This window comes from Herpailurus yagouaroundi, unplaced genomic scaffold (genome assembly GCF_014898765.1).
Source record: "Herpailurus yagouaroundi ecotype Mexico unplaced genomic scaffold, PumYag 185, whole genome shotgun sequence".
Lineage (NCBI taxonomy): Eukaryota > Metazoa > Chordata > Mammalia > Carnivora > Felidae > Herpailurus > Herpailurus yagouaroundi.
In genome coordinates this window covers 2,623,788-2,638,450 of record NW_024412416.1, presented here as the reverse complement: position 1 = coordinate 2,638,450, position 14,663 = coordinate 2,623,788, and the positions used below count along the sequence as shown (strand labels likewise).

Genomic DNA, 14,663 nt, shown 5'->3' with positions numbered 1-14,663 from the left:
TGTTCTTTTTTTCTGAAGATTGTCTGGCTATTGGGGGTCTTTTGTGGTTCCATACCAACTTTAGGATTGTTTCTTCTATTTCTGTAAAAAATGCCACTGGGATTTTGATAGGTGTTGCATGAAATCCGTCAATCGTTTTGGGTAGTGAGAACCCTTTAACAATAATTCATTCTTCTAGCACGCGAGCGTGGCATCTCTCTCCATCGACACATGTTTGCTTTCACTCCTGTCACCCATGTCTTACAGTTTTCAGCACAGAGGTCTTTCGCCTCCTTGGTTAAGTTTATTCCTAAGTAGCCCATCCTGTTTTTGATGCAACTGTAAATGATGCTGTTTCTATAATTTCTGTGTCTGACAACTTGTCGTTAATGTATAGAAATGCAAGTGATGTTTATACTGATTGTGTGCCCTGTAACGTTACTTGATCTGTTTATTAGTTCTAACAGTTGTGTTCCTCTGTTTTTAATGCCTAGGAAGACACGTTCTTACCCCTTTCCAGCTATGTGAGCTTCATTGACTACTCACTCCTGCTTTGACCTTTCAGGTTTTACACACTCTTTCGGGTGATTGTTCTCCAGGACAATCAACCTTCCCGTCTTCACTCACCATAGATTCCACAGATATCTACTATAAGGATGGGATCTTGTTTGGGGCGCCTGCGTGGTTCAGTTGGTTGAGCGTCCGACTTCGGCTCAGGTCATGATCTCGCGGTTCGTGAGTTCAAGCCCTGCATCAGGCTCTGTGCTGATGGCTCAGAGCCTGGAGCCTGCTTCGGATTCTGTGTCTCCCCCTCTCTCTGCCCCTTCCCTACTTGTGCTCTGTCTCTCTCTCTCTCTCTCAAAAAAATAAATAAATAAATAAATAAATTTAAAAAAAATGTAAAAAGAAAGGATCTTGTTTGACTTACTTGTGCCTTGATGGCTGCTCGGTGTGTTTTCTTCCATTCCCAGCCGCCAAGCTTTGCCCCACAATGGGGCCTCCAGTCCCTCCTCGCCCACCCTTCGTCTGGGTCTCAGGCTCCCTCTGGTGGCACAAAACCCTGCCAGTGTGTTCTGTGGCCAAAGCATTGCATCGGGATGGTTGCCTGCTTGTCAAGGATACGTGGGAGTGTGGCAGAGAAGCCTCTAAGACCCCTTCGAGTCCCAAATTCTAGGATTCTGTCGTTCATGCCTTATGTTTCAGTTAAATGCAAGTTCCCCACGCCAAAATAGAAATTGACCTGTGGCTTTTAACACCAGGGCCTCTGTGACTCTTTAGAGAACGATGCGATAGATTTGCAGCCAAAATGATGCCCTTGCTTTGCTAATAAAGCAGCCGGTTGGAGTTCAGAAAGAGGAAATCTCAGTCGTATTATTAGACCTGGACAAGTATCCTTTCTGACAAGCTGCACTGTCCCATCAAGGCTTTCTGTCGTTTCTTAGGGTTTTTGTGGGGGGGGGGGTTGTTTGTTTTAAACTAACGTCTTCCCCTCGCGTCACCTCTGAGTAAATCAGTCAAAACATTGAAGGGCTGGGGAGGCTGGGTGGGGGGTCCTGAAAATGACAATAAGGAAAGTGGCATGAAATTATTCTTATAAATAAGAAATCAGTAATTATTAGAACGCACACATTTATGCTAAATGGATGGCAAAGTACTGGACTATGTTATAAAGTGTCTGCTTTAATATCTATATCCTGGTGGTTGCTAGGTTACACGGGTACTTTTAATAACAGTAAAGGGAGCTAGAAATACTCGTGGATTCTTTCCCCATTGAAATTATTACTGGCAAGAAAAGGGACATATTGCTGGCTAGTGCAGTGGGATATTATAAGCTCTCTGTTGCCCATTAAAATGCATATGAGTTGTTCATATTATTACTGGTTCGGTTTAGAGTTTTCCTTCAAACCAGTGAAACCTTGGGATAACGTTACTTGCATTGAGGGATCTGGGTGGTGGATGCCTCTGTATCCCGGAAACGTAACTCTATCCGATTCCATTCAATAGTACTCCATTCCATTTGATCCAAAAGACCTTTACTGAGCACCTAGTACGTGCTGAGCACTGTGTTTGGACAGTCAGGGTGTGCAGGTGAATGAAAGCGTGTACGTTTCCTTTTCGTTCCTTGTGTATCAACTGGAGAGCCGGGATTTGCCCGTGGCCCTTCGTGGAGGGGAAGCCCGCTCTGGGAAAGCTGCATGAAGCAGTTAATTTAAATAAAATGCCGCGATGGCTCTAATTGGGTCTGGATGAATCTCCTGGGAGCACAAACTGATTAATTTTAACTCGGAAAATAGGAAAAGGAAAAAGCTCTAAACACTTCAAAGCAGTGGTGATATTTGAGCTGGGATTTGAGAGAAAACAAGGGATTTTGAGACGGGAAAGGCCGGAGGAGCTTGTGCTGCAAAGAGGAGGGTCAGCTTCGTGGGAAACGTGGACACTCGTTCTGGATCGCGAACACCACCGAGCCCGCGCTCAGGGCTGGACAGTCACCGAAGCGCTGTGCCTGAATCAACTCAATGCGCATAACAACCGTCCGAGGTAGACCCTGTGACCGGTCCGTTTTAGGAATGTGGGAATACTGACCAGAGACGGTCAGTAACTGCACAAGGTGGCACAGCCACTCGGGCTTCTGACACAGGCAAACCGAATTTGGAGCCTGAACCCTCATCCATATTCCACTCCTCCCCGGTGTGCGTAGCCCTGGGTGGCCAACACCTTGGCGAGATGGGGGTCGGGGGGCGGGGGGACAGAGGGTGCTGGGCGGGTTAGACGACGTCCCGTAGGGTAGGTTAGATTGTGCTGGGCTTTCAAGGACATGTTTAAAGTGTTTGTACCTTTTCCTTAATATGATGGGCGGCTGATGAAGGCTTCCAACAGGGATAGGTCCAGATTTTAGGAAGATAATTCCACTGGGCGTACGGGGACCGGATGGGCCTGGACGTTACAACTGGACATTAAAGCAAATTCGTTAAGAGACTATTGCAAAGGTCCAGATGAGAAAATTAGCCAAATAAATACATTTCCAGCACCTAAGACACGATCTGTAGAAACTCGGGTCCTTCCCAATTTTTATTTTATTTTATTTTATTTTATTTTATTTTATTTTATTATTTTATTAATTTAACTTAATTTTATTTTAGTTTAGTTTATTAAAAAATGTTTATTTATTTTGAGACAGAGAGAGACAGCTCTCATATAAGCGAACGAGGGGCAGAGAGAGAGGGAGAGAGAGAGAGAGAATCCGAAGCAGGTTCCGCACCATCAGCGCAGAGCCCGATGTGGGGCTCAAACTCACGAGCTATGAGATCATGACCTGAGCCGAGACCGAAAGGCAGACGGCTAACCGACTGAGCCTGCCAGGCACCCCCACCCCACCCCACCCCGAAATAAAATACTAACCACTGATGTTTCATGAGCATGAGCCTCGCTAATCCCATGGTTTAGCTCTGGCCACCATCCAAAACCTGAGCCTTCCCGCTTCCTCCCTTGACTCTTCCCTGCAGAACCTTCCAGTCCTATCTGCTGTACCCTCTGGCACTCCCGTCTCTGTGAGGACGTTTTCTACTAAAATTACAGCTTCCTCAGCAGATGTTCTCTCCGTCTTCGCCCTCAGCGGCGACTGGAGCCACCCTGAGAATATTACTTGCTCAGCCGTGGCGCCTCATCTGGAATATCTGTTCTTCTGTCCACGCCCTGAGTAGCAGACCCGTGTCCACCCTCCCTTCCGGCTCAGTGACACGCATACCAGCCCCGTCTCCACTCCAGGGCCCCCAACCCTCCGGCCTTCTAACCTGTCACCTCTCCCTGCCGCCTGTCATCATCTCTGTGGCCCGCCATCGCGTGCACGTCTCTGTTACAGGGAAACCACCAACCAGGGGCGGCCGGTGCCTCCGGGTGACCCTAGAGGGACCACCCAGCACATACAGCCAGTGTCTCATCCCGTTCACCTGCTGGCACGTGTGGTTCACACCCTGTCTTCATTTTCTTATTTTCCACTTTCCCGCTTATTTCGGGGTCTCCCGAAATGCGTCCTCTGCTCCCACCACAAGCCGGAGCAATCACGACCGAGGCCATCGTCGTCATCACTGCTGTTAAAGCCACAGGCAACTCCCAACCCTCTCGGAGGCACGTGGCACGTATATGGGTTGCCCCCTAACTTAACAGTTCTGTCTTTCTTGGGGCGTGACACCACCGAGGGGTGGCGGAGAGAGGGGGACTCTGGTGTAACTTTTCCACTGAAGTTCAGAGGGAAGCGTGTGTACGTAACTGCCGTGCTTGCTTGTGGGACACAGACCTGCTGCGATTTATTCTAAAACTTTCCCTCCAGCCTGTGAAGTCTACCTGCTACCCTACATGCTTCGTAGGAGGAGAAATTGAGATCCAATTTCCCTCTGTCCTTCCTTCCTTCCTTCCTTCCTTCCCTCCTTCCCTCCCTCCCTTCCTCCCTCCTATTCTTCCTTCCATTTCTTCGTTTCATTGTTTCTTTCCTTTTAGGAATTGTTCAAATATTTATCTTTCCCTCATTTAGCCCTCACCTTGAATGAAATCCATGAGCTTTGTTTGTGTTGGCGTTGGGGGTCGAGGCTGCTTGCTTCGGGGTAATTAACCGTTTATCTTAGAGTCACACGCAGTTTCTGAGTGTTGTACACAACCAGAATATTCCTCAACCCATGAGCAAAAAGCCTTGGTTCTTTGCAAGGGAGCTGAGCCTGTCGTGGGTGTGGAGGGAGTCCCGGTGACTGGTTAGGTGGCCTCTCTGGACCCAAGCCGTGGCTCTGCAGCCCGCACACTTCGTGGATTTCTTCCGACCTTTACACTGCCTCGGTTTCCAAGGTGGACCTGGGGGGCATTCTGGTACCAAAATCCCTCCTCGTCTTTCAAATCCTTTCTGTTACATCCAAATTCCCATTTCTCACGATAACTTCTCTGCAGCAACCCTCCACTGTCATCAGTCTGAGGTTTCTGCCTGCCAGACGGTGACTCGCCAAACGGGGCGCCTCCCCTCAGGCCACCAGACTGCCCGCAGGCAGAACCCCTCTCGGTCAGCGAGAGCACCTGTCGTCTGTGACCAGCCTTGCCCAGCTAGCCTGCTCAGACGTCGGCGAGTGCAGACCAAATCGCATTGCGCCGAGTGAGCTCAGGTGAATAGGTTTTCACATCACGCTTACTGGTTTTTTGGGTTCATCGGCAGGAGACTCTAAAGAAGGAAGAGTGGGAAACAGATAATAGTACAAAAAAGTGAATAGAGCCATTTTCAACCCCACCTTCTGAACATAACGGCCGTGGCACCTGGTGGCTTCTCACCGAGTCTGTTTTCTGTGCCTGCGTGGCGAGCCCCATGTCCAGCAGCATGGCAAACCCCAAAGATCCTTGTAGACCAAATGTTGTGACTGGATGCTTTTTTCCAAAGTTTACGCTTCTAGAAGTGGAGCCGGGGGACCAAACGATACAATTTTCTCAAGTCTTGATATGCGTTGCCCAAAAGCCAGCGTGGAAATGACCATTTCCCACATCTTTCCCAGCACTCAGTAATACAGTTTTGGGGACTGTATTTTGGGGACGCCTGGGCGGCTCAGTCAGGGAAGCGTCCAACGTCGGCCGGGTCGTGATCTCACGGTTCACAAGTTCGAGCCCAACGTCGGGCTCTGTGCTGTGTCGGGCTCAGATTCTGTGTCTCCCTCTCTCTCCTCCCCTCCCCTGCTCACACTCTGTCTCTCTGTCTCAAAAAATGTATAAACACTAAAAAAATTTTTTTAATATTTACTTATTTTTTGAGAGAGAGAGAGAGAGAGACAAAAAGCATGAGCGGGGGAGGGGCAGAGAGAGAGGGAGCCACAGAATCCGAAGCAGGCTCCAGGCTCTGAGCCATCACCAGAGCCCGACGAGGGGCTCGAACCCACGAACCGTGAGATCGTGACCCGAGCCGAAGTCAGACGCTCAACCAACAGAGCCACCCAGGCTCCCCTGCTTTCTTTTATTGTGATAAAATACACATAAATTAATATCGACCACTTAAAGCATTTTAGACAGTTTTTTTTAGTTTATTTATTTATTTATTTTATTTATTTATTTTTTAAATTTTTTTTTCAACGTTTATTTATTTTTGGGACAGAGAGAGACAGAGCATGAACGGGCGAGGGGCAGAGAGAGAGGGAGACACAGAATCAGAAACAGGCTCCAGTCTCCGAGCCATCAGCCCAGAGCCTGACGCGGGGCTCAAACTCACAGACCGCGAGATCGTGACCTGGCTGAAGTCGGACGCTTAACCGACTGCGCCACCCAGGCGGCCCAGTTTATTTATTTATTTATTTGAGAGAGAGAGAGAGAGAGAAAGAGAGAGAACAAGCAAGTGAGGAAGGGCAGAGAGAGAGGGAGGGAGAGAATCCCAAGCAGCCTCTGCACTGACACCACAGAGCCTGACTCGGGGTTCAATCTCACGACCCTGAGATCACGGGCTGAGCTGAAATCGAGAGTCCGATGCTAAAGTCTAAAGCTTTCTGGGCTTTAGAACCATTGCCCATGGACTTTGGAGATGTCTGGAAAGCTGGGCTCAGGCTGCCAACTTGCCCAGAAAGAAGACCAACCCCACCCCCAGGCCCAGACACCAGCCCCTCCCCAACCCCCTCCCCCCACTGCCCATTGTTCCATGGCTTTGTTGTTACATGTGTGCATTTAAGACGCCAAGTTCCTGAAAGCAAGAATCATACACTCTCATTTTGATTCCTTTCTTCCCTCCGCTGCCCTTTATGAACTGGACGTAAATTCTAACCGAGCTGGAGGGTCACCATCCCCCAGAAAAAGCCCTGCCGGGTCTGTCCCTTATTCTCCCTTCCAGCTCTGCATCCTTCGGGGCTCCGCACAGACTCTCTGTTCTCTTGGAAACAGTCCCTTCACTCTGGCCAAGAGCTGTATTTCCACAGCCCGTGAACATTCTCTGTGGCTGTTGACAGCGTGTGATGCTTTCACTTTCCTACCTGCGATGACTCCCACCCCAGCTCTCCCTGCTGTGGGTCCTGTGGGGCAGGGACGGCTCCCGTCCGTCTTTGCGATGCTCGGGAGACAAGCACGGGGCCAGTTCAGAAACTCCCGTGTTTCCTGAGTCAGTCCCTTTCTCCGTTTAGAAATTAGGGGAGGGATATGATAACAGATCAAGTGACAGGAATGTCTGGAGAGCCTACCATGAATGAAAAAAAGATGTCTACCAGGAGGCCAGAGATGGCTTATGAAAGGTGACAACTTGGCCATGTTAGGTACTTTTTCTGCTTATGCAATGTTGGCATGCCTCCTGAGCCATATGCCTGGAAGGCTTGCACGGATGGAATGGTGGCCAGGACACGTCTGGCCTGGGGACGAGTCTGCCTTCCAGGCGTCTCTCTCCAGATGGGGCACAGCGGCTAACTAATGTCTCTGTTCCTTCCTTTCTTTCTTTTTTAAAATATAATTTATTGTCAAGGTAGCTAACATACAGTGCATAGAGTGTGCTCTTGGCTTCAGGAGTGGATACCCGTGATTCATCACTGACATACAACACCCAGGGCTCATCCCGACAAGTGCCCTCCTCAATGCCCATCACCCACTTTCCCGGCCCCCCCCCCCCCGCCATCAACCCTCAGTTTGTTCTCTGTGTTTAAGAGTCTCTTTGGGTTTGCCTCCCTCTACAACCCAGCAATAGCACGGCTAGGAGTTTACCCAAGGGCTCCAGGAGTGCTGATGCATAGGGCACGTGCACCCCAATGTCTCTAGCAGCACTTTCAACAATAGCCAAATGATGGAAAGAGCCTACATGTCCATCAACTGACGAATGGATAAAGATGTGGTTTACATATACAATGGAATACTACCTGGCAATGAGAAAGAATGAAATCCTGCCATTTGCAGCAACGTGGATGGAACTGGGGGGTATTAGGCTGAGTGAAATAAGTCAGGCAGAGAAAGACAGAAAGACAGATATCATATGTTCTCATTCATATGTGGAATTTGAGAAACTTAACAGAAGACCATGGGGAAAGGGAAGGGGAAAAAGAGTCCCTTTCTTACTCCGGTTGGGAAATTAGGGTTCAGATAATTAACTTCTGGTGCTGCTTAGACCTGTCAGACGAGGGGTCGTGTGAGCAGACTGAGTTTGCTTTTCCTGGTCTGGCATGTTCAGAAAACCTCTATTGCTGGCCAACTTGGCAGGTGCTCTGGAACAGAAGCGCTGGCTGCTAAGTGACAAATAGAACCTTCTATGGGTATGGTGTTGCCAACTGGCTCTCTTCCTGGCAGGTCCTCCCAGGGAGCACATCTGTCCTCTGGGGCGAGATCTGGGGAGGGCTCTGGTGGCGAGAATGCCCCTAGGGCAGAACGGAAAGGATTGAGACTGTTCTGTATGTGACACCTCCTATTCCTCTTGTCACCTTTCCTGGAGTCCTCTAGGGTTAGAGGCTACAATGGGCGTATCCAGTCCAGTGGGTCATGGGAAGTGGTTACACTGGGAAGGATGCCCCATGTCATTCACATGACCCACTCTGAGCATGCTAGGGGAGACCTGAGCCAGCCGTCCACGCTTTCTTTGTTGTCACCATTGCTGGTACCCAGCATGACCCACAGGTGACTGCTGCCTCCCACTGTGGGGTCATCAGGACTCTAAACAGTTGAGTCACCCCTGTCCACCTTGAATAGTCAAAGGGACTGACTGGTGTACTGGAAACTCAGTCCTGGCCTCCGTGCAAGACGGAATAATGGTCCCCAAAGTTGTCCACACCCTAATCCCTGGAACCTGTGAGTGAATATGTTACCTTATACTGCATGGAGCATTTTGCATGCCTGGGAGAGCCCAGGTCACAAAGGAAGTAGGAGAGGTTGAGAGGTGACCACAGAAGCAGGGGCCAGAGTGACGTGCATCATGGTGCAGGCAATGGACTCAGCCTCTAGAAGCTGGAAAAGGCAAGAAAGCAGATGGGCCCCTTGATCTTCTAAAAGGAATGCAGTCCTGATAACACTTTGATTTGGGGCCAGCGAGAGCCATGTGAGAATCCTGACATCCAGAACTACAAGGAGATAAATTGTGTTGATTTAAGCCACCGAGTTTGTGGTAATTTGTTACAGCAGCGATAGGAAACTAATACGGCCGTGTTGGGAGGTCGCTGCCCTCTGCTGCCTCAGGCTGGCAGCCGTCCTGTTTTTATCTACTCTTGAGGGCCGAAGAACAAGGGAGTGCTGGTGACACAATGGGCTCTCCTGTTGCCACCTTATGTTCTGAAGGAGGAGGCGCTGGGCTTTGAAAACCCCAGGACACAGGGAAGACATCCATTTGTGGCAACACCCTGCCACCCAATATGGCGGAGAGATTCCACCCCAAGTCGGTGTCCCCCCTGCCGTGTGCCCTGCCGCGAGCCGCCCAGACTCTTCCTTTGTTCTCTGCTCCCACCTGCCCCCCCGGGAACGTCTCTTGGTTACAGTGCTTTCCTCAGCTGCGTCCGCCCCGCTCCCGTCCGTGGAACTTCAGCTTCGGGTGACTCAGATGCAGATCTGGTTCCACACCCGCCACGGTGGCTCCTGAAGGACAGGGGAAGAGCTTGCTGTGGTGTGCCCTCCAGGGCCACACTTGGACCATCACTCCGATGCACGGTGGCTTTGCGACCCTCCTTCCTGCCACTCACGTTCAAGTCCACATCTTTGCGTAACCTCATGTCACGTTCCAGGGTCAACTTCTCTTCGCTCTCGTACCAGTCCCTGAACGCCGTCATTCTTGCTGTCTTGTGGGGCAATTCTATGGGCATTCTGCATGATAATCCCTGCAGCCCTTGTCTTCCGAGGCTAGTTCTCTTATATCCCGTTCCTCCAGCCCTAGTAGAGTCCAGAAAACTGCCCACCTTCCCCGTCTCCTTTACAGCTATGCCACCATCCGATTTCCCCTGCCACTTTCTATGTCTGCCCCGGGATTAGCTATGGACTGGATACATCAGGCCGGCCCAGTCCAAAGCAAAACCACATCACTCGTTTTAACAGAGAAAGTCTTATACGAAGAATTGCTCATTAGTTACCAAAGAACCAAAAAGGCCAGAATAAAATACACAGGCCATTTAAATTTTTTTTTTCATGTTTATTTATTTATTTTGAGAGAGAGAGCGAGCATGTGAGCACATGACTGGGGAAGGGGCAGAGGAGAGGGAGAGAGAATCCCAACAGGGTCCACGCTGTTAGCACACAGCCGGATGCAGGGCTGTATTCCACACCCCCGGATCATGACCGGAGCCCAAACCAAGAGTCAGACGCTCACCCAGGAGCCCCCAAGATACGCAGATCTTAAGAAGTGGCAACTAGCATCCTTCAGGCTAGGGGGACCGAGGAAAGAAGTGGTCGTTGTCTCTGAGTTAAAGCAGGTTTCTGTGAAGGGGGCACTGCTCGACTGAGGCCAGAGTCTCTGAACTTGGAGGAGGGGGTCTGGGATGCTGGGGCCCAGACTTCGGGGGAGGGGACCCTGGCCAGTTGGTGCTGGCATCACTGAGTCTGCTTCTGCAAGCAAGGGCTGGGCCAAGTTACACTTCAGTCGCAGATCAACGGCGGATACTTTTTTGGTATATCTCATGCAAGACTGGGCACATGCTTACACTAAACACATACCTGTTATTGAGCTGAAATTCTCGCCGGGTGCCCCGTATCTTACTGGTCAACCGTCCTCGCTCCTGCAGCACTCCCCCAGCCTCCCTCCTGCACCCCTACTGCCAGACCACGGCAGTAGGCAGCCGTGAGCAGAGCAGGAAACACGGTCCTCAGAGGGCTGCTGCAGCATCCTGAGGACAATCACAGAGCTTCACGACTGGCACGGCGAGGTATTGTCACCTCAGCTCCTGCCTCCTGCAAAGTCTCTTGGACACTTATTTGACTGCTGGTAGCCATAGGCCAACTGTTGCTTGTGTGGACAGTTAACACTGGGAAAGTCTAAAGATGGCAGAAATCGGAAGCTACAAATGACACACACAGACCCTCTCCCGGGGCCTTCTCTCAGACCCGCCTTCTTCCTGTGCCTCGGAACACGTGCCAGGCTCTCGCTCTCCCGTGACTTTGCTTCCTCTTCTCTTTCTGCCTTGGCCTTGAGGAGCCATGAGCAGAACGGGATGATGGGAAGCGTAGGATGATCTGGGAGCCCAGACACACGTGCGGAAGTGCCCGCGCCCTTGGTGAAATGGCACCAACATCTCCGCTTTTATTTTCTTTTCTGTCCTGGAAACAAACAAACAAACAAACAAACAAAAAAATATATATATATATATATGTATATATATATACACGACTTTTCCTTGTCCTCTGTCACAGAATGAGTAACATTCTGTAAACAAACACGAACAGACAGGCACCTTAACTTACGCGGCTGATTTCACAGCTCTTGGCGGGTCTCTGACTTTTCCAATAGCTACGCGAGGTCCCCCAGGATGCTGTTGGAGGAAAGTCAAGATGTGCTGGGTCACTTGCCTCGGTGGCTCCATTAATCCCCTTCCCCTCCAGGGTCCCTCCTTCAGTACCTTTGTGTTCAAGGGTCTGCTCACCTGACATCCATCCACCCGCTTTGACCATCTTAACGTTTCATTTCAACGCCAGCCCCATCCCTACTCTTCCGAAAGGAAAACACACTCTCGCCCAAACAGATAAGCTTGTTTTATTGAGAAGTGCATACTTAGGGGATTACAGTCATCCCTTCATAACAGCTGAATGTGAGTAAGCCCTCGAATGGCCAGATAATTCTCCCGGAGATCTTATCAATGTACTATTCGTTTTCCAAAATGGAAGCAGCTTCTCTGTTTCTGGTTTTATGTGCGTCCTGTAGAAAGTTCAAGAAAAAAAATATATACAGATTAAATTACAGCTATGGCAACAGATCACCCCAGCGAAAGTCACAATTTAAAGTTAGGAATACATAAAAAAGAGGTTAGAGTGGGAGAGAACCAAAGCATAAGAGACTCTTAAAAACCGAGAACAAACTGAGGGTTGACGGGGGGTGGCAGGGAGGGGGGGATGGGTGATGGGTATTGAGGAGGCCACCTTTTGGGATGAGCACTGGGTGTTGCATGGAAACCAATTTGACAATAAATTTCATATATTGAAAAAAAAAAGACTTAAAAGAAAATAAAGTTGGGAATACCGCTTTCCAGATATTTCACCAGGCACATTTACATAGCACCCCGTACATTCCTTCTGTTGTGATTTTATTTAAAAAAAAAAATAGCGTATTACTCATGTTAGCTAAGTTTTACTGCAGCAATAAATTAACTCTGGATTCTCAGTGGCTTAATAAAACAAAGATTTATTCCTCATGCTTTTCCAACGCAGATTGGCAGCGGCTCTGCTCTGCTCAGCCATTCTCGGAGCCAAGCTACCGGAGACTCTTGTCTTGTGACCACACTGTCTGGACCGCGTGGCCTTCTCGGTTGCTGCGGGAGGGGGTAGAGGGACTGGACAGTCAGGCATTGGCGTTTTCCTGCCTCGGCCCAGAAATGAAACAAGTCATTCCTGTACGTGTTTTGTTGGCCAGAACTAGTCCTATGATTCCACTTAACTTCAATGAAACTGAAAAGTATGACTTTCCACCCGCCCAGAAGAGGAGGAAGGCCACATACTGGTGAATGCTGGCGATGTCCCCGACTCATGGGCTCGTACTATACGTATTAATTTATAATCTACTGTTTTCAGCCAACGGTTTGTCACGGGCATCTTTCCACAGGTCCTTGTCATTGTTAGTGGCTGCACAGTATGTTATGGTGAGATTACATCAGCTCTTATTGCCATGACCCCGTATTAATGGTTGACTATTAGGTTGGTTTTAATTTTTCCCTAGTAAAAACAATGTTGGAAGGAGCATTCTTCTACAGTCTGTGTGCATTTGCTGGGTTCTGTTGCCAGGCTGAACTCTCCAAAATGAAAGTTCCTGGTCAAGAAATATGCACATTTTAAGATGATTTGCTACATCTTGACCAAGAGTTTTTCAGAAAAGATGAATCCATTAAGTCCTGAGAATAATGATCAAAGTGCTGATGTCCCCAGATTGTTTCCAGGGCTAGAGAGTAAAATTCTCTGCTAATACAATCAACCAAAATGGTATTTGATTTGAAATATGCTATTTCTTTGCTGCGAATGAGAACAACATTGTTTTCATGCATTTGTTAGGGCTTCGCGTAACTTCTTTGGTGAATTACCCCATTACCCTCTTAATCCTGTGAGTCTCTTTTTGCTTATTAATTATTGGGAGCTCTTTACATATTCATTAGATTATCAACCTTTGAGAAAATACATTACAAATATTTTCTCAACATTTTATTTTTGTCTTGTAACTTTTTATGGGATTTAAAACTTATAAACACTTATTACACAATCTTTCTCTCCATCCCCCCGATTTGAAATGCTTCTCATCTGTACACTGGAGGTTTGCATATATTCTGGACCAAGTGTGTGTTTTCTGTTGCCAGCCTCACACTGTTGCTTTCTATTATAATGTGGTTTAAAATCGACCAGGGAACATTCCTCTTTCTTACTCTTCCTTTCCAAAAACGTCTTGACTATTCCAGTGCATTTACTCTTTCAGATCAATGGTTCTTAAAATTTCTGGTTTCAAGACTCCTTTGCATTTTTGAGCCTTCGTGAAGACTTCAAGGAAGTTTTGCTTTATGTGTGTTCTACCTACTGATATTCCCCTATTGGAAATTAATACTGAGAACTATTTGAAATATTTCGTTACCAAATCATTGAAAAATAAACGCCATGTAACTATTACATGTTAACACGAATGATACATTTTCTATAAAAAAGGGCTCCATTTTCCAAAATGAATTATTGAAAAGGAGAGAGGTATTGTTTTACATTTTTGCAAGCCTCAATCAGTCTCTGTCTCTCTCTCTCTCTCTCTCTCTCTCTCTCTCTCTCTCTCTCTTTTCCCTCTTTGGTGGTATAGCCCTGGATACACAGTGGGGTCAGGGGGAAAGGGTACAGGACTCATGTGATCCACTTGGGTACCTTCTGGTGCTACCTTGACCAGTTGTGACTGTGGACAAATACGGGCAGCCACCCCGTCTGAGAAGTGTGATTATCGAGGGCTCAGACTTCTCAGGAGCAGGGGGTTGGGTCACTGCACTAGACAAGTCATGGAGACCAACGGAGGTGATATCTGAGGGCAAAGTCTCCCGAGAAGTGAGAGAACAAGTGTTAGGGCCTCGACCCCACGACCCTGGGATCATGACCTGAGCCGAAATCAAGAATCGGATGCTCAACTGAGCCACCCAGGTGCCCCTAGAATTTGTGTGTTTGTTTGTTTTTTTAAATCAAATTCTAAAAGTTAATTCTGCTGTAAATTTGGATGGAATGGACTTAACTGGGCAGAGAATTAATTACTGACTGAGGCTTTATATCTTAAATTTCTTTTATGTCCTTTAGCAAATTTTTATAATGTTTTCTATGACATGTCCTCACGTTTTGTTAAGTGTATTACGAGGTATTTTATATTTTTGTTATGTCTCAAGACTCTTCTCTCACTTTTTCAAATAAATTCTCTTTAGGTGAGCTTATCCATTGGAACAGCCTCAATTAAAAAAAATATATTTATATATATGTATATGTATATTTATATTTATGTATATATTAAAAAAATATATATATATATATATTTGGATGATTCCAAAACCTGTGTCTCTCTATGCCTGATCATTTCCTGAGCT

General features: G+C 47.9%; 1 long non-coding RNA gene across 1 annotated transcript; it reads right to left on the bottom strand.

Annotated features, from left to right (window-relative positions):
- Positions 1-10,977: 10,977 nt before the first annotated feature.
- On the bottom strand, positions 10,978-11,559 carry LOC121042577 (uncharacterized). Its single transcript, XR_005796299.1, has 3 exons — positions 11,484-11,559; positions 11,329-11,396; positions 10,978-11,184 (listed from the first exon to the last, which is right to left on the bottom strand). It is a non-coding gene; the product is annotated as an uncharacterized LOC121042577 (long non-coding RNA).
- Positions 11,560-14,663: the final 3,104 nt, after the last annotated feature.